The sequence below is a fragment of the Neovison vison genome, chromosome 2, assembly GCF_020171115.1.
Source record: "Neovison vison isolate M4711 chromosome 2, ASM_NN_V1, whole genome shotgun sequence".
Lineage (NCBI taxonomy): Eukaryota > Metazoa > Chordata > Mammalia > Carnivora > Mustelidae > Neogale > Neogale vison.
The window spans coordinates 201,865,317-201,886,212 of NC_058092.1; the positions used below are offsets into that span (position 1 = coordinate 201,865,317).

The following is a 20,896-nucleotide window of genomic DNA, read 5'->3' on the forward strand; positions in this document are numbered from 1 at the left end:
TCGTTCACCCTGAGGGTTCTCCCCTCCCTATGGCAACTATTCTGAGTTCAGGGGGGGAACAGCATCAGGGAAGGGAGAAACCCATAGCCAGTTGGCCGTCCTAATGTGAACCTTGACACTTGAAAGTGAAAACAATTCCAGAGACAACTCACATGTTGAAAACCCCCTTGACCCCGAAATATTTAAAACTGAAATGAAATCGAGTCCTCCCTCCCTCACTTAAAATGCATGCTGAAGAAGAATTTGCATACTCCAGCGAAGCTTTTCCAAAAATGATTCTGTGTAAAATCCCTCAAAAGTGTTTCCCATTCCTGCCCTAAAATCTACGTGGGGCAGGGGGCACTTCTGCAACAAAGTTTATTTGGATAAAGTTGTTTGCTCTACTTTGATTATTTTGGATTCTTTTTTTTTTTTTAAGATTATATTTATTTATTTGACAGATAAAGATCCCAAGTAGGCAGAGAAAGAGAGAAGGAAGCAGGCTCCCTCCTGAGCAGAGAGCCCTATGTGGGGCTTGATCCCAGGACTCTGGGATCATGACCCAAGCCAAAGGTAGAGGCTTTAACCCACTGAGTCACCCAGGCATCCCTATTTTGGATTCTATTTAAACTGTGGTCAAAGCCCTAAACAATCAATCAGTGGTATTAAATGCATTAACTATTTAATGTTCTGAATTATGAGGACAAAAATTAGTTGGTTCCGAACTGTATCAGCAACAGACTCCCTAGATTCCCTTCATGCAGTTTATCCAGGTGTAGTGTGGGGGTTTCTGAGGGGGAGCAGGGTTCCGGAGCTGAAACATGGTTATAACAAAATCCCAATCACTTTACAGCGAGGAACCATCCCATATTCTAGGGACTTGTGGATTTTTCTTTCTTTCTTTCTTTTTTTGTTGTTTAAAAGCATTAATTTGCATTTCAAAAGAAGAACAGTGATGGAAATGATCAGAAGTACCAAACATGTAGCTTTGAGAATTTAGACCTTAGCTAAAGATGCACTGTTTTCTGAACTCTCATATTTACAACAACAACAACAACAACAACAAAAAGATTTATAGAAAGCCCTTAATTCCCTATTAATTTTGCAAATATAAATTTACTAACCTCTGTCTTTTCATGCTTTCTTGGAGATTTTTTGAAGCTTTGCCAACTTTTACCCGGATGTAAAATGATCCCAAAACACTATACTCTAAGCGAAATGAACACAGACACGTTGAGAGAGTTCCCTTTATATTGGCTATTCTCAGTGTACGCTGGTCAACATTTATTTGGTAATAAAGCCTTGGAAACTTTGATCTCGTGACTAATAAGAGTGAAATACCACACTGAGTCACAACCATTCGAGTCTCAGAACTTGTAAACCTTTCTCCTGAAACTCTCAAATTGTGTCAACAAGAATTACACAGCTTTTAATGATGGAACTTGTGAAAATGCTGGTTTTTGAAGGTGGCTGATCAAATCATTTTGCAGAAGGCACGAAACACGATTATCACAGCTATTCCCCTATTCTAATGATTTTCAAGTAGTTTATGTGCTGGAAAGCACTATGAAGACGTGTGAACCAGCTGGAAGCTAAGGAAAAGAAACAACATTATAAACCACAGTAAATGTGTATATAAACACAGGCACACAAAACTAAAATTTACATCTATGCAGGCAATATCTGAATTCATACATCTTTGGCACTCAGAGATACTGGGTCAACCAAGCCAATGGTGAAGAATATTTTTTCATATCCTTTAGGAAATGTCTTGTCCCAATTTTCAAATGCTATGATCTCCAGGGGCTCCTGGGTGGCTCAGTGGGTTAAAGCCTCTGCCGCCGGCTCAGGTCCTGGGATCAAGCCCCGTATCAGGCTCTCTGCTCAGCAGGAAGCCTGCTTCCTCCTCTCTCTCTCTCTGCCTACTTGTGATCTCCATCTGTCAAATAAAAAAATAAATAAGTCTGAAATAAATAAATAAATAAATAAAATGCTATGATCTCCATTCTAAAAATTCACGGAGATAGAGACAAACTGGAATCAGTTTAAAAAGTTACCCGAAAGCGTAATTAACAGAAGTATCTGTAAACAGGTGTGGAGTTAAGAATTTCATTAAAAATATAAAAATGGGGTGAGACCTTGTCGTTTAGAATTTTGGATTTCAAAACTTTTGAGCAGTGCATGATTTATATGGAATCCAATCTTAACTTGCATACAACTGTTAACAGCTACCTTTTCTCACAGTTTTCTACCACATCTCACAGTGGGAGGTACAAAATTAACCTATGAACCCAATGCTACCATTTACCCCCAGAATACTCCACAGGTGCACGTGCTTGCATAGACATATACAGAAAACACGTTTCCCCGTGGGCTTCTACTGTTGCTGGCCATTCTCCACAAAGTTGCTTCTCTTGAAGGGGAGCAGTGACTCTGTGTGTGTTCTGGAAGATGGAGATGGTGAGTAAGTCCAATGGCTATGGGTCCCTGGGCCATGGGCGGGCAAGTCAATTTCCATCCAACCTCTTCATCTGACTTCCCTCTCAGAGCCACTGTCAATAATTTAGAATGTTTTTGTACACTTTTCAATGTTAACACTCACCCATTTTGCTGAGATGTTTTTTATATGCATGTAAGATATACCACGATTGCAAAGGGACACAGTTTCATGCTTTATCATCAGTACATTCAGCAATACTTGCCATCAAATAACGGGTTCACTTAGTAATAATCTCATTTGCTCAATGAGATGAGAAATGGAAGTTCAACAGATGAAGGGACTGCCCAGGTTGGTCAGTGATGGAACTGCAGATTCCTTTGACCACACTTAGATGGTTCTACTTGCTTCGTTGTAAAAGAATAATTTGGCAACAAAGAGGCTGGCACCAGGCCTGGGCAGCAGGAGAGAGTATGAGCACTGACAGGGATGGTACTGTGCTCCTTTGCTCTCCGTGCCTGGAGGATCCCCCAAGTTGGAGCTGACACAGTCTCATCACGATGGGCTCCCTCTGGTTTTCTACTTGCCTTTCTTGTGCTGACTTTCCTGGTTGTGCTGATGGGCACTTACTGGACCCTGCTGGCTGCCAGTCAGAGACCCACATCCTGTAGGGCTGGTGGACCTAAGGGAGAATGAGAGAGAAGCCAGATGCTGTTGCTCTTGCAAAGCACAGCCCCTGGAGAGGTCTTCCATGTGAACTCAGTGGGTTCTGCCCCTGCACATGGATGTGAGGACGTGAGTCTGGCTGGAAAGGAGAGTGTGCTGAGTTTGCCCAAGCAGCTTGAAATGGCTCTTTGGTGCCTGCTGTGGCATCATCATGGGTCAGACCTTCTCTCCCACTCAGGCTTCAGGTATCAATAAAATGTTACACGCAATCACGATCCATTCTTTTTGCCTATGGAAAATTGTGATTTATACAGTTTTAAATGAGCTATAAAGCAGTTAAAACAGTCTACATTTACATTTATGGTTTTGCTGCCTTTGGAAGGGGATAGATTCATTGAGCTTGTTCTTTTTCTTTTCTTTCTTGTTTCTTTTTAATTCACATAAAAGAAAAACTGGATATTCCAATAGAGGAGGGTTTTATTTGTTTGTTACCCTTCCTCTTAATGATCCAAATCTGGACAGTTTCCTCTTTCCCCTGAGGACCTGGACTCCTGGAGATGCAGGCTCATGTCTTTGTCTGTTCCTGAACATCTCTTTTCTCCTCATCTCAGTGGAGGGGACTGGATCTTCTCCCGGAACTTAGTGCTCTGCCCAAGTGCTCCTTCCAGAAGGGGTTTGCAGGGGGCAGGATGTGTTAGGAGCTTACTCTGGGAATGGCTGTCACAGACTTGTGCCAGGAGAGGAGATCAGGCATGAAGAAATTCCTGGGGAAGTCTCAGGACCTGCCTCCTGCCCTCCGATCATCCTGCGGGGGGTGCAGAGAGAGACCACCATGGCATGTCTTGCCAAGAAAAGAGAGAGAGAGAATTTCTGCCTCACTCTTACATCTCCCTGCCTCACATGTCTAAGCATAACAGTTGTAGAGTTTGGCTCATTTATTTATTTTTAAATTTTCTTTTTTATTAACTTATAATGTGATATTTGCCCCAGGGGTACAGGTCTGTGAATCATCAGTCTTACACAAGTCACAGCACTCACCATAACACTTACCCTCCCCACTGTCCATCACCCAGCCACCTATTCCATCCTCCCACCTCCCAGCAACCCTCAGTTTGTTTCCTGAGATTGAAAGTCTCTTATGGTTTGTCTCCCTCCCCAGGCCCATCTTAGTTCATTTTCCCCTCCATTCCCCCAATAACCCCCCACCCTGAACTCTCAAATTCCTCATATCACAGAGATCATAAAATTGTCTTTCTCTGATTGACTTATTTCAGTTAGTATAATACCCTCTAGTTCCATCCACATCGTTGCAAATGGCAAGATTTCAGTTTCTTTTTGATGGCTGCATGGTACTCTCTTGTATTGCTGGTGTCCCAAAGAGTTTGAACAGTGTATTTTCATTTTCATTTGTTTCCATGAATTTAATTCTTCTTTAATTTCCCGGTTGACACATTCATTCTTTAGTAGGATGCTCTTTAGCCTCCAGGTATTTGAGTTCTTTCCAACTTTCCTCTTGTGGTTGAGTTCTAGTTTCAAAACATCATGGTTTGAAAATATGGAGGGAATGATCCCAATCTTTTGGTACCAGTTGAAACCTGATTTGTGATGTGATCTATTCTGGAGAATGTTCCATGTGCACTAGAGAAGAATGTGTATTCTGTTGCTTTGGGATGGAATGTTCTGGATAGATCTGTGATGTCCATCTGGTCCAGTGTGTCATTTAAAGCCTTTATTTCCTTGTTGATTTTTTGCTTGGATGATCTGTCCATTTCAGTAAGGGGGTCTTAAAATCCCCTACTATTATTGTATTATTGTCAATGTGTTTCTTTGATTTTGTTATTAATTGGTTTATATAATTGGCTGCTCCTATGTTAGGGGCATAGATATTTAAAAATGTTAGATCTTCTTGTTGGATAGATGCTTTAAGTATGATATAGAGTCCTTCCTCATCTCTTATTATAGTCTTTGGCTTAAAATCTAATTTGTCTGATATAAGGATTGCCACCCCAGCTTTCTTTTGATGTCCATTAGCATGGTAAATTTTTTCCATCCCCCTCGCTCTATATCTGGAGGTGTCTTTGGATCTAAAATGAGTTTCTTGCACACAGCATATTGATGGATCTTGTTTTTTCATCCATTCTGATACCCTGTGTCTTTTGATTGGGCCATTTAGCTCATTTATATCCATGGTAACTATTGAAAGATATGAATTTAGTGCCATTGTTTTGTCTATAAAGTGACTGTTATTGTATATTGTCTCTGTTCCTTTCTGGTGTTACTTTAAGGATCTCTCTTTGCTTAGAGGACCCCTTTCAATATTTCCTGTAGGGTTGGTTTGGTGTTTGCAAATTCTTTTGGTTTTTGTTTGTCTTGGAAGCTTTTAATCTCTCCTATTTTCAATTACAGCCTAGCTGGATATAGTATTCTTGGCTGCATATTTTTCTTGTTTAGTGCTCTGAATGTATCATGCCAGTTCTTTCTGACCAGCCAGGTCTCTGTGGATAAGTCTGTTGCCAATCCAATATTTCTGCCATTGAAGTTTACAGACCTCTTGTCCTGAGCTACTTTCAGGATTTTCTCTTTGTTACTGAGATTTTTAATTTTTACTATTAGTTGGTAGAGTGTTGACTTATTTTTATTGATTTTGAGGGGGATTCTCTCTGCCTCCTGGATTTTGATGCATGTTCTCTTTGCCAAATTAGGGAAATTCTCTTCTATAATTTGCCCCAATATACCTTCTGATCCCAATTATTCTAATATTGTTTTGTCTTATGGTATCACTTATCTCTTGAATTCTCTCCTTGTGGTCCGCTAGTTGTTTATCTTGTTTTTCAGCTTCGTATTCTTCATCATTTGGTCTTTTGTATCATTAGTTCTCTCTTTGCCTCATTTATCCTGGCAGTAAAAGCCTCCATTTTTTTGATTGCACCTCATTAATAGCTTTTTTTATTTCAAGTTGGTTAGATTTTAGTTCTTTTATTTCTTCAGAAAGAGTTTTTATTTCTCCAGAGAAGAATTCTCTAGTATCTTCTATGCTTTTTTCAAGCACAGCTAACATCTTGATAATTATCATTCTGAACTCTGGTTCTGACATCTTACTAATGTCCATATGGATTAGGTCCCTAGCTGTCAGTACTGCCCCTTGTTCCTTTTTTTTTAGGTGAGTCATTTTATCCAGATAAGAATAGGTGAATGAGAGAACTAAATACTAAGAGGGTAGCAATGACCCCAGAAAAATATGCATTAACTCAGTCAGAAGAGACCCGAAACTGGGGGGAGAAGATAGAAGAAAGAAAAAAGAAAAAAAAATATGATTTGAACAGAGCCACAGACTTGATTTTGGGTGTATTTTTATTTGTTAGAAGAAACTGCTTCCCCAAATTTTAAAAAAAGAAAATATATATATATATATAGGTAAACATGATAAAGGGATGGAATATGACTGTAAAGATGAAAATTTAAAAAGATTCTAAAAAGGGAATTGGTAAGAAGTTGGTTGAAAAAAGAAAAAAAAGGAGAGAATGTGATCAGTCAGGGGACTAGAAGAAAGCCATATGCTAGATTTAGGGTATATTTTGATCTGTACAAGAAACTGTATCCCAAATTTTTAAAGTAAGGAAAGCTTATATATATACCAAAAATAAGGTTAAATACAATGAAGGGATAGAATATGACTATATGAATATGAATATATTGAATATGAATATATGACTATATGAATATGAATATAACAATCTAAATTTTAAAAGATTCTTTAAAAAGGTATTAATAAGATAAAATAGTTTAAAAAGGTTAAAAAAGGAAAGAGGAAAAATATTAAAAAATAGAATAAGAAAAAAATAAAATTATCTTCCTTCTCCTATGTCCTCTGTGTTATTCTTTATGTTCCACAAATAAGTGAAACCATATGATTGACCTTCTGTGCTTGAATTATTTCACGTAGCATAATCTCCTCTAGGTTTTGAAAGGCTAAAGAATCATGGGGAAAAAGCCATGAATTTTATGTGCTGTTTTCCTGTAGTGAAGTTTTGAAGTTTTCAGTGATTGGTGAACTTGGTCTTGGCTGGATGTTCTTGCTGATCTTCTTAAGGAGGGGTCTGATGCAGTGATTCTCAAATGTCTTTGCCCCAGGTGGAATTGCACCACCCTTGCCAGGGGCCAGGCTAAGTAATCTGCTCGGGTTCGCTCTGGGGAGCTTTTGTTCCCTGAACACTTTCCATCTAGCTTTGGAGGACAGTAATGAAAATGGCGTCCTCCCAATCTCCTGCCTGGAGGAACACAGAGCTTGGGGTCCAACTCCTCAGTGCGACCTTGGAGAAAAGGGCTCAGTCACTCCCGTCTCCCTGGTATCTGGCTGCTCTCTGAGCTCACCTGGCCTGTGACCGAGTGTTTCTATCTCTGGAAACACAACCTTGAGATCATGAATGGAGCCTAAATCAAAAGTTGGATACTTAACTGATTGAGTCACCCAGGTGCCCCTGAGATTGTGGCATATGCCCCCCCTTTTTAAAGATTTTTATTTGTATGTAATGTCTACATCAACATGGGACTTGAACATATAACTCAGAGATCAAGAGCTGCATGTTCTACTGACTGAGCCAACCAGGCACGTATTCTTTCAATTTCTTAAATAAGTTTGTCCAAGTGCCACCCCATTTTTGACAATCAGAGCAAGGTAGATGCTTGTATATCTTCCCTGGGTTCCTAATCAACTGAGAGCAGAGCCGGATGCATGCCAGGAACAGTGATATCTTATATCTTTGTTATGGAGAACTAGTCTCCTGAGGGTGGAAGGAATTCCTTTTTCCTTGAAATTCTTTGAACTGAGCAAACTTAATCTTATGCCTTGATAACAGCTTTGTCTATCTTCTATTTAATTTTTATTGTGTGTGTGTATGTGTGTGTGTGTGAGAGAGAGAGAGAGAGGAAGATTTTGTAATAAGTAAACAGTTTATTTGATTTGACATAATTTGAGAGTTTTTGTCTTTCAAAAGAATGATTTAATAGGTTGTAAGCACACCTTGTGTTTTACAAATTTAAGGTCTGTGGCAGCCTTGCACCAAGCAAGTTCATTGGCACCATCTTCCCCACAGCATTGCTCACTTTCTGTCTCTGTGTCACATCTTGGTAACACTCACAATACTTCAAACTTTTTCATAATTATTATTATATTACAGATTAATTATTATATTTGTCATGGTGATCCATGATCAATGATCTTTGATGTTCCTACTGTAATTGTTTTGGGGTACCATGAACCACATCAACATAAGAAAGATGGTGGACACAACTGATTATGTTGGATAATGTTGTTTGTGTTTTGACTGTTCTTTCTCTCTCCTGAGGCCTCCCTCTTCTCTGAGACACAACAATACTGAAATTAGATCAATTAATAACTTTACAATGGCCCTAAGCATTCAAGTAAAAAGAAGAATGAATTGATGTGGCAAACTTTATTGTCTTATTTTAAGAAATTGTCACAGCCACCCAACTGTCAGCAAATACTACCTTGATCAGTCAGCAGCCATCAACATCAAGGCTAGACCCTCCATCATCAAAAAGATTATGATTCCCTGAAAACTCAGATTATAGCATTTCTTATCAATAAAGTATTTTTTAATTAAAGTATGTACATTATTTTTTTAGACATAATGCTATTGCACACTTAATAGAGTACAGTATGGTATAAACATAACTTTCATATGCACTGGGCTAGCAAAAAATTCATTTGACTGGCTTTATTGTGGCAGTCTGGAACCAAACCTGCAATATCTCCAAGGTATGTTTGTACGTCGAGGGAGAAGTAGTTAAGAAATTAAGGGTATGGGCTCTGAGTTCAAATCCAATCTCTTAAAGTTACTGGAAGAGTAACCATGAGAAAACAACTTTCTCTTTTTGGGTGTAGTTTGTCTTTACAAAAATTTGCAACTCACAGAACACAAACAGCATTTATCAGTTGTGTCCACCATCTTATGTTGATGTGGTTCATGGTACCCCAAAACAATTACAGTAGGAACATCAAAGATCATTGATCATGGATCACCATGACAAATATAATAATTTGTAATATAATAATAATTATGAAAAAGTTTGAAGTATTGTGAGCGTTATCCCGATGTGACAGAGAGACAGAAAGTGAACAAATGCTGTGGGGAAGATGGTGCCAATGAACTTCCTTGGTGCAGGGCTGTCACAGAACTATAAAAAATTAATATTATAAAGTGTTTAAATAGTAACTGACATGGAGTAAATGCTCTATCAGCTACCATTGTTGTTTTACTCTATGCTCAAATTGTGTAACAGTTTTAAATTTTAGCTAGTTCTTTCTTTCAGAATGGTTTGGTTTGAAAGTTCTACTTTCCTTTTTTTTTTTTTTTTTTAAGAAAGGGAAAGAGTGAGAGAGTGGGGATGGGGGGCAGAGGGCGAGGCAGAGAATCCCAAGAAGACTCCATGCTGAGTACCAGCCCAGTGAGGGGCTCATTCCTGTGACACTAAGATCATGACCTGAGTCAAAACAAAGTTAGATGCTTAACTGACTGAACCACACCAAAGCCCCTGAAAGTTCTACTTTTTATTCAGGCTACCCATTTTTAAAGATTTATTTATTTATTTGAGAGAGAGAGAGAGAGAGGGTGAGCAAACACATGAATGTGGTAGGAGGGGTATTAGAGGGCAGGGGCAGAAGGAGAGAGATAAACTCAAGCAGATTCCTTGCTGAGCACAGAGCCCACTCAATCTCATGACCTTGAGATCATGACCTGGCCTGAAACCAAGAGTCAAACCCTTAATCTACTGATCCACCCAGGTGCACTATGCTGCCATTTTAAATATATCTTTTTATATGAAGTATCCTGCAAATTTTCCTGTTAAAGAATAATTAGTCTCAAAACATTGAGATGTATGATATCACGATGACTTGAATACTTCTGAAAGCAACAAAACCTAAGAGGGAAAGGGGAGAAAATGGGCAACTTACATGAAACAACAGATTGCCACAACTTCAAACCAGAAGTGATGGGGACCATCAACCAGAGACCCTGCCTCTGGGCCACCATGAGATGAGGAGATGAGACTGTGCATGACAAAAGGCTATGCACACCTCCAGAGACCACCGGCTGTACACAAAACCTCCCAATTGTTGTTACCACCCAGAAGCTGCCTTCTGTGGACTTTAGACTAGCCATGGTCTAACCTGTGGGTGGTTTAACTATGGAATCACTTGGCCACAGCTGACCTGACTCATCTGCACAGGAACTTTGAAATATGCAGAATCCTGCGAGAGGTCAAGGTTACCTTGTGTGTGTTGCTGCTGGTGCCTTTGCTAGTAAAATCTAGTGCTCCATTTCACTGACTTCTTTTATGTGATGAAAGAAAATCCAACACATTGGCTTTCTTTTTGATAGCTCACTGCCGCAGAACTCTCCCCGGCTGAGATGTGTTTGTAAGGGATCAATTTAATACATTCTTTGCCTTTGCAGGAGAGGTTTTCTTGGTGCCGCTTTGCTAGGTGAAGTTACTTCCTTCAGACTGCAGCTTGCTGTTCCAGAGCAGAGAAGAAGTTATTATTTTCTGCAAAAGTGAATTGATGCTCCTCTGGGAGTCTGGATGCTATCAAGATGAAAAAGGTTCAGTGTTTCTTTCAGGATCAGTAAATCAGATCCTCTGTGATGTGTGCATTCAATCTCTCTTTCTTTCTTTGAGAAGTGGCCAAGCCCAAGTGATGCTTTTGTCTTAGCTACTTGGATGAAGGTGAGGAAGGGTGTCTGAATCACCAAGACCTCTCCTCTGCACCCACAAGTCTGCAGGCTCCCATGTGGCTTCTAAGGGGCCACACAACCAGCACTGCCCGTCATTCACCTCCAGCATCTCTCACAGCCATTCACATGTCTCTGGAACACACTGGCTTCCTGTTGCCTCATCTCCACATTCCAATGCATCAAGCTCTTCTCTGCTCCACTTCACTCGGAGTAAGGGAGGCCTCATCTGCTGAGCTGGGCCATGCTGATGCTTTGCCTTCTTGTGTGTTCTTCCATCTCGGGCAACATGCCTAGACCCACCCAGGCACTTTTCTTTATGAGGGTCTTCCAAGGGCCTTGGGGGCCCAGCAGCAGGAGTGAAATTGATGTTAACTGCTGAAATGAAATGAACAGTGACTAACATTTAATATTTTTCATCCAGAAGTTAGTGGTGTAAATATCAGTGAATGTTTTGGAGTTTGGGGGGCTGATAACTTCAGTGGGAGCCAGCATCACCATCCACTGCTAAGAAGGCCATCTTGGCCTACATTAATAATGGTGGAATGGAGGTAGTTCTGCTGTCCTCTGTGCTGGTTACTTTGTCTAGACTTCCTATTTTAACAAGGTTCTATAGAAAGGTTTCAAGAGACTTGAAAGTGAACATAGGAGATAGTGATTAACATCTTGGGGAACCCAGACACTGTGCTGTATGGAGGTGAGTGGAAGAATTGTCTAATCCAAATGAGCTGCTTAAGGGGGCGGGGGAAGACTTGGGTGGAAAAAGATCGCTGTCTCCAGATGTTTAAAGAAGTACAATGTAGTAGAGAAAACAAACGGATTCTGTGTAATCACCATAGGGTAGAACTTTGATCTGGAGGTGGAAGTTGCAGGGGACAGATTGCATTTCATTCTATTTTAACAGCCTCAGGGGAGCTGCAGGGGCAAGTGGTCACCATGTCACCTGGCATGCCCAAGCTAAGACTGGCACCCATTCTCTGGGGTCTGGGTGGATGGGCTCTGGGTCTCTTGCCTCTGAGCCCAAGTGCTTCTATGGCTGTTGGAGCAAGGGTAATAGCATCTTTCCTGTGGCTCACGAGGCACAGAGGAGAGCAGCAGGACCTTGCTGGGCTCACAGAGGGCGCCAGGCCTGACCGAGGGCTGCAGGGGATGTTTTCTCAGCTTTAAGTCTCGAGCTGATGAACCGGGCCTGGAGTTTCACCTGCCACTCCTTCTGCACTCCTAACATCTGAAAGGAAGGCTCCAACCCCGACTCAGACAATCCCATCTGTGCCTTAAAGACAAGGCCGATGGTGACCCAGCTTGGCCGGGGGATGAAAGGCAGGGGCTGGAGCTCTGGGTCGAGGTTGGGCTGTAGACATGCTGTGTAGGGTGCTCTCTTTCCTGGTGTTCTTCCCTGTTTGTAAAATCCATTCTCATGAATGTCTCAGGTGCCGTCCTTCTCAGTAGGTTAAAAGCTAAGCTGACTCCATGGGAAGCAGCTCCAATGTGTAGCCAAGTCTGGGGAGCCATTTTCCCTGCCCCTGTCCAGTGGGATTGAGTTGGCACTTGCCCATTTTCACTGATGGGAAGTTCATCCATCAACTGGCAGACTATTTTGATGGCACTGAGCCATCAAAATGGGGGAGGACATTCACACCACAATAGCTGAAGTACCCACAGCCTTTCCATGCAGACATGCAGAAATAAGACTCCTTCCTCATGCTTTAACCTGCAGATTCTACCTGCTATAGGATAGAGAAAAGCTGAAGGAAAGGAAAACACATGTTGAATTTACTAAGAAAATCAAGTTCCAAGGGAATCCTGAAGTTGATTCTCCTTCTTTCCAGTTAACCCACACCTTTATTTTGCTTACATTTTAAAACTTCTATTTTAATATAATTTTATACTTAACAAAGAATGACACAAAAAACCTACCAGGAATTCTGTATACCTAAATTTCTCAGAAATATCTTATATAACCTGGGTACAATGATCACAATCAGGAGATTAATTTGATGTGACACCGATCTAATCTACAGGCTTTACACAAATTTCACCAGTTGTCCCACAAATACCACTTTTCTGCTGTGGGTTCCAAACCAGCTTTAAACACTGGGTTCAGATGTCATGTCTTCTCAGTCTCCTTTAATCTGGAATGGTCTTACCTACCCTTTTGGCAAATTTATTCTAGAGGAGGAGAGTGTATCAGAGAAATACTGAGTGTCTTCTAGCTCTGTGCAAGGGATGAAGGGACACCACATGGAAAAGGAGAGACGACATCTCTGCCATCTGAAGGCTCTCAGGCTAGCATTGAACACGGACAAGAAAACCAACAGTTTCCATGCGGGACGGCAATTACTATAGGAAGGAATGAAGGGAGTATGCAGATTGGGAGAGCAGACACCTAAACCAAATTGGGTAGATGTGGGAAAGGATTCCTGGAAGGGATGATGTTGGAGCTGAGGCCCATGGAATGAATAGGAGTTACTCAGGCAGGATGAAGGATGTCATGGTGTAAGATCATACAGGCAGTGGTGATGACATTGGTGAAATCCTGATGGCACAAAACATCTTCTCTGAGCACTGAGTTGAAGTGCATTCTGGAGTCTGGACACAATACCTGAAGTGGGGAGAGGTGTGTGGCGCTGGAGAGGTAGTGAGTGGTCGAATGTGCAAAGGCTTAGAATTTGTATCATGGGCTTATTTTTGACCACAGAGCCAAGGTGAGACATTGCAAGATGTTATGTATAGGTGAGTAGTGATCATATTTGTTTTTTAAAAGACTGCCAGAGATGATGTTGGCCTGAACCAAGATGGAGCACTGGGTGTATGGACAGATGAACAAACTTAAGATTTAGAGGAAGCAGGACTAATAAGGGGTAGAGATTGGTTGGATGGAGAGATTGGTTGGATGCAGAAGTTAAGGGAGAGAAAGTGTTCAAAGTGAAGCCCAGGTTTCTAGCTTTGACAATGAATAGAAGTTGGTGCCTTCTACCTTCTCTAAAGTGAAGACACAATGGGAGGAACAGTTTCAAGGGTGTTTTTATACTGGTGTTTGGGTAACTTGTGTGAAGCTAGAGTGTGAAGCTGAGGCTCTCCTGACCCCCAGTCTAGGAATTGACTTCATTGCATGCCCCCTAAATATATTCAATCCAGCAAACCACTGGGTATGAAACATATATACAAGTGCTCCTGAGAAGCAGGTTGCATGCCCTGGCTTCTGTCCCTGGTGGGCCAACAGCCAGCCCTGCCTCACCATTGAGAAGACAGTGCAGTAAAAGTGGTACAAGAAGACCCAAGACTGGGCAATGATTTCTACTGTGATCCTATTCAGCTGGGAGAGCAGGAGAGACTAGACATATTCAGTCCTACTGAGATGGGGTTAGGAGGGAACTGTAGATAAAGGCAGTTGTCCCAACACTGCAGGGTGGTTTGATGAGAACAGAGAAGCAGAACGCCAGGCCAGAACAGACAACTGGTTGGGATATCAGGACTCAGGAAGACGAGAGGGAGAAGTGGAGGGGAATTATTTCCTCCAGCCTGTTAGAGAAGGGCTGGGAGGACCAACAGAACCAGTCAGCATAGAGCTATTCCTACAGAGAAGCCACCATGGGAGTTTCTGTTCTGCCATTCACTGCTGAGGCAGGTAGAGCACAGTGAGGTCAATGACCTGCCCAAGGTCACAGAGATAGTAAGTGTATAACCAAGCCTGACAAAACCCTAAGTATAACTCTTTCCTCTGCTCTATGCCTCCTGTTATCAAGTGGAAACTCAAGTCCAGTCTAAGTGATTGTCAAAACTGTCTAGGTGTGGGCAGGTGGGGGATGCCTGGACAGAAAGAACAAAAAGAAAATTTATAGTTCTCATCCCAAAGTCATCACTGGCACCATGCAAAACCCTGGACGTCATCAGGAAGGTCCTTCCTGAATAGGGGAAGGAGTGGAGAAGGACCAATTCCTGGGAATGTGGTTGAGGGCACTGTGAGAAAGGGTAGTCACACAGCATTGGGCCTCCGGCAAGAGAATCCATCAGAGGAAGTCATAAGTCAGGCTGGCTCAGTCTGGTGTAGACTCAGTCCTGATGCTCCCTCCTCATCCTTGATTTGGAATCTATTTTTGACTCACTGCAAGGCTAGTCTTGGGTAAAAGCTGATCTAGAAACAGCAATGCACCAGCTCTGGCCCCAGCTCCAGGAGGTTTTGTTGATGTTTATGGAAGCTGTCTTTTTCCTTCTGACCCGTATTCACCCTCGTTTTCAGACCTGCTCCATCCTGACAGGCAAGGCTGGAAGCACTTAAGAAGAAGAGGTCTCAGCTGGACTCTTCCTCTCTTTCCAGTGCTGGGAGAGAGGGAAGTCTGCTATCCCCAGCAGTCAGTTGGCCTCTTGGCGGCTCAGCTGGAGAGGGAAGTCTGGGGGTGGGGAGTATGAGAGGGCACAGTTTGGTTTAACTAAATCTTGTGGGGGGGTGTACACTACAAACAAGGCAGAAAACAAAACTGGACTATGAGAAATGGAAAGGGAATGACTTGCCTGTCCCAGTTTCTCAACTGCCCAGATTGTAATGGGAGAGTTGGCTGCTATCAGGTGACATTAACTGACACCCAAGGTCCCTGCTTCCCTTCTCCAAGCCTGGGAAAGCCCCGGCCCACAGACTGGCACCAAGTCTGTGCTCATATGATTGCAGACCTGAGAGGCAGGGTTGTTGGCTAACCTGGAAAGGGACATTGTCCTGGCTGGGTGCAGGGTTTCTCCAGCTATCACAAAATCCTGGAACTCTACCTCCAAGGAGTTTTTAGCCCATGTAGAAAGAGCACAGACAAACAGATACAACTTGAAATGTATTTATGGACCAACTTAGTCCACCATAAATGGCTGGGCAGCACCTCTAAAAATGAGTGAGGGGTCTCCCATGCAGAATCTGGGGATAGAAGTGAGCAATGTGAATATTTTTGTGTGTGTGCTAAAATTTGCTTTATATCTTGGGAAAAAAACCTAAAGTTTCTTCGATCCCCTTCTATCATGCATCCTTGGCAGCTCTGGGAGATATTTTCCCTATTAAGCAAACCAACAGCTGCCGGTTTTGGCTACAGTTTGCTTTGCTCAGTTCTTGGGCAGAAAGAAGATGCTCAGCCGTCCTCAAGAGCTATCAGTGGAAATCAAAATAAAAAACACAAAACAGATGGGCCTAGAGAATAGAAACCCTGAAGTGTGCTGCAGGTTACCTTCCACAGTAGAAAGCTACAAATACCCAACAGCCTCAATGTTCTCCTCCTGCCCAGGCTTGGCCTCATGCGCTCAACTCCATACTGCAGGTATGTCTGGTGTTCCTCAGAACTCCTCCCATCTTACCTTTCAGGATAGAGGACATAGGGACAGGGGCAGATTTCTCTGAGGGGACAGTGAACAAGGCACTCAGAAATTTCCTAGAAAAAAATATATCATCCATCACATCACCAATTTTACCATAAGTGTCAATTTCCTCCAGGTGTTAATTTCTCTACTCCTGGGTTCTGATACGAACCAACTCAAATAGCAGTTAACATTTGTATTATTATTTTCTATGATTCAGGCATTAGTGCCCACATTTGTAATTACATGAAAATTACATTGAAATTACAGATAACATGAAGAAGATGGAGGCAAAGTTTAGAACATCAGGAAATTTAGGATAAATATAATCAATGTTAAATATTAAATAATGTTGCAGAAATGGGTGAGAGTATTTATAAATTAAAACAAAAATTTTAGTGATCTGGAGAAAAAAAAAGAAGAACAATGAAATTAAAAATGGATATTAAATGATTTTTTATAGATTATTTATTTATTTATTTGACAGAGAGAGATCACAAGTAGGCAGAGAGGCAGGCAGAGAGAGAGAAGGGGGAAGCAGGCTCCCCGCCGAGCAGAGAGCCCGACACGGGGCTCGATCCCAGGACCCCGAGACCATGACCTGAGCTAAAGGCAGAGGCCCAAACCACTGAGCCACCCAGGTGCCCCTAAAAATGGATATTAAAGAGCAGAATCACATTAGCTAAAATCTGAATTTGTAAGCTGGAGGATGGCCACAAAGCATTCTTCCAAAATGTAGCCTCAAAAGACAAAGAAATAGAATGTATTAATGGAGCATTAAGACACAATAGGTTTATCAAAGAGTTCCTAATCCTATCTAACTGAGGTTGCAAAGGGAAAGAAAAACAAAACAGAGGCTTGAAGGGAGGAAACAAATTACAGAAGACATTTTCAGAAAAGGAGACATGAGTCCTTAAATTGAAATAACCTACTGAGTGTTGGATAGTACAAATGTAACAGGCATGATATATATGCCTGCACTGTGGTGACATTTCAGAAAACCAACAATGACAAAAGCGTCCTACAGGCCAACAAGCTAAGTGAAAGAGAAGATAGTTTCTCTGTAAAAAAATGAATATCAGATGGGAATCCGATTTCTCAAAAGCAGGAGAGGATTTCTGAAAGCGATAGAAGTATTTTCAAAGCTGTTGGTATGTGATTTTTGAATTAGAATTCTACTCCAAGAAAAAAAATTAAATACAAATTTGAAAATAGTTTTTTCTAAAGCTCTTTAGGGACTAGAAAGTTTATCAAACAGAAGCTCTATCAAATTTCTGGAAACACGGCCACAGCAACTTCTTTCAAGATATGTCTGCAAAGGCAAAGGAAACAAAAGCGAAAATGAACTTTTGGGACTTCATCAAGATCAAAACCTTCTGCACAGCAAAGGAAACAGTCAACAAAACAAAGAGGCAACCCACGGAATGGGAAAAGATATTCACAAATGACAGTACAGACAAAAGGCTGATATCCAAGATCTATAAAGAGCTCCTCAAACTCAATACACACAAAACAGATAATCACATCAAAAAATGGGCAGAAGACATGAACAGACAGTCTCCAAGGAAGACATACAAATGGATAATAGATACATGGGAAAATGTTCATCATCACTAGCCATCAGGGAGAGTCAAATCAAAACCACATTGAGATACCACCTTATACCAGTTAGAATGGCCAAAATTAATAAGACAGTAAACAACAAGTGTTGGAGAAGATGTGGAGAAAGGGGAACCCTCTTGCACCGTTGGTGGGAATGCAAGTTGGTGCAGCCACTTTGGAGAACAGTGTGGATATTCCTTAAGAAATTAAAAATAGAGCTCCCCTATGACCCTGCAATTGCACTATTGGGTATTTACCCCAAAGATATAGATGTCGTGAAAAGAAGGGCCATCTGTACCCCAATGTTCATAGCAGCAATGGCCACAGTTGCCAAATTGTGGAAGGAAACAAGATGCCCTTCAACGGATGAATGAATAAAGAAGATTTGGTCCATATATACTATGGAATATTATGCCTCCATCATAAAGGATGAATACCCAACTTTTGTATCAACATGGACAGGACTGGAAGAGATTATGCTGAGTGAAATAAGTCAAGCAGAGAGAGTCAATTATCATATGGTTTTGCTTATTTGTGGAGCACAAGGAATAGCATGGAGGACATGGGGAGATGGAGAGGAGAAGGGAGTTGGGGGAAATTGGAGGGGGACATGAACCATGAGAGACTGCACTCTGAGAAACAAACTGAGGGTTTTGGAGGGAATAGGAGTGGGAGGTTGGATGAGCATGCTGGTGGGTATTATGGAGGGCACGTATTGCATGGAACACTAGGTGTGGTAATAAACAATGAATTCTGGAACACTGAAAAGAAATATAAAAAAATAATTTCTGGAAAATCTATTTCAGTAAAATAAATAAAAATATGGATAATTAGATTGAGGAAGACTTGGGATATGGAGAGTAATGCTTAGCCAAAGAAATACAGGAGTACTAAATATTAATATAACTCTAGTCTTGATTTTTGACATAATTAATGACAATAAAAATGCAAATCCATTCTCCCTATATGATCTCAGAATAGTTCACATCATGGAAGAAAAGAAAAGCTTAATAGTTAGAACCTTCAGCAGCAACAGTGTTTTCCCCAGTTTTTTGGAAGAGGGCACTCACTTTTTCATTTTTTCACTTGGAGCCACCTCTGTCACCCACACAGGAGACTGGAGATTTCTTTTGCTAAGAATCCAGAGCTGAAATCAAGGATTAGACACTTTACCAACTGAGGCACCCAGGCACTCCCAGAAATGAACTTTTGTATATCTTGCTTGTTTCGCACTGACTTCTTTTATCTAGTCTAATGTGTTACATTTTTTTTTTAACTTTAAAATGCCTTTACTCATATGTACGGTAAATGACACTGAATAACAATGTTTGATTTTCAGTCTGTTGAGCTTAACTATGAAATTTGCATCTCTTTTCTCTGTGTATTGGAATGTAGGAAAAGCCAATTTCATGGACATTATTAACTAATTTCACATTTATTCCAAAGCTTAGAATATGGTTGAGTTACCAATGAGCAGTAGACAACATGGGAAAGGGATGGGCAGGTGAAATTCAGGCACTTGGTTTAAGACACAAGACACATTTCCACTGATTTATCAGCACCACGCTCTAACCAACTGAGCTAACCGGCCGACCATTTCCACTGATTTAGGCTAACAATCTGCTTTCTGTCAGTCTTTAACCAATTTCAAATCTTCCTGTTCCTGGAGAAGAATGACATCTCTTTAAATTTCTCCAACTTAGAGTTTTTCTAGCTGTGCTTCTGTTGCTGATTGTTCTTTCAAGGTTCAGTTGCTTTCAGGTCTTTGGTTCTTGAATTTTTCATCCTTCTCAGGTCTCCAGATGTGAATGGAGACACACATTATTTCAGGGTGTGCTCTCTGAGGCAGGGAAGGTGCCAAATCTTGGTTCTTGTCATTTCTTGCTTCCTGCTTTGGAGTTTTCTTAGCTTCATATTGCCTTTGATTTTTAAGAGCTGCTTTTGACAATGGCTTATCATTTCCTGGTTGTGATCTCTAATTCAACAGTGGTGTCTCCTCCAAAAGCTTAGAAATGGTGATTGGTTTATTTCTTAAAGCTGAGAGTCCATCAATCGCTACAAATTTAGATTCTTTGTCGGGTACTTCACTTTTAACCGCTTAGTAAGCTATTGTTTTTGCTGGCAATAGCCTAGCCAAAAAAATGGCTGCCAGGATAGGGCTGGCCTAGTGCCAAAGCTTGTACCCATTATTAGCACCCGACCTGGGAGCGTGCGTAGCCGTTAAAATGTGCTTCCCATCTGGGCACCAAGCAAAATGTGTAGGATCAGAGGCTGCTGGCTTAGAAATAGGTTTGTATTTTTTAACATTCCATGATTGCATTTGTTTGCCAGGTTTTTCAACCCAGCTATCCTTTAATATATGGCCATGAGGACTAAATAAGTTAGACATTAGAGCACCAGCTCCGCAGTCAAACACAGGATCACATTTCAAGTTGAAAATCATTCCTTTGGCAGGCATAGAACCATAAATAGCATAAAACTCAGTAGAATTAGAATTCTAAATTTCACCATAAACGGGGTTATGTTTTGGTAATTGAGTCAATTCTAGCACTTTCTTCATCTGAGGCAAGGTAATATAACAGTTGTTGTCCGTAGTAGGCAGTGCCTTGCTTGTAGAATCCATTCTAATTATTGCAACATAGCCTTACTTTTCCTTCCTCAGTATCCTAACCTTATCAGGCCCAGAGGAACTTACCCTGGGGCCTTGGAACATCACCACCACCGGATCTGTACCCTCATCTGTCAAGAAGGGCATAGATGCTTCCATCGTCTCCTGGAAAAGTTATATTCATTTTTCGATGCCCCTTCATGTCATAAATCATTCCACGGCTGCTGAGTCTAGTATCTAGCTAACATGGAAGAGATCAGTATGTGGTCCCTTCAGTGCTCTGAACACACCGTGGCCTTTCCCCCTTTCTGCATTTCCCTAGACTGAAATGCTCATTCTGGCTCTTTATGCAACTTCTGCCTTGTGAACCTTCAAGTTTTAGTGGAAATACAATCCATTTCAGATTGGCCTTCCCCAGATAATGTCTACCTTCTTCCCCTTCATGGTCATTATTTCCTTCCTGGTCATTATCTTGCTTAGTTATGTGTTTGTTCACTGTCTGTCTTTCCCCAGCAAAAT

The 20,896-nt window shown here is 41.3% G+C and overlaps 1 pseudogene; it reads right to left on the reverse strand.

The window, feature by feature from the left end:
* Positions 1-19,516: 19,516 nt before the first annotated feature.
* LOC122899269 lies at positions 19,517-20,536 on the reverse strand (annotated as a pseudogene).
* Positions 20,537-20,896: the final 360 nt, after the last annotated feature.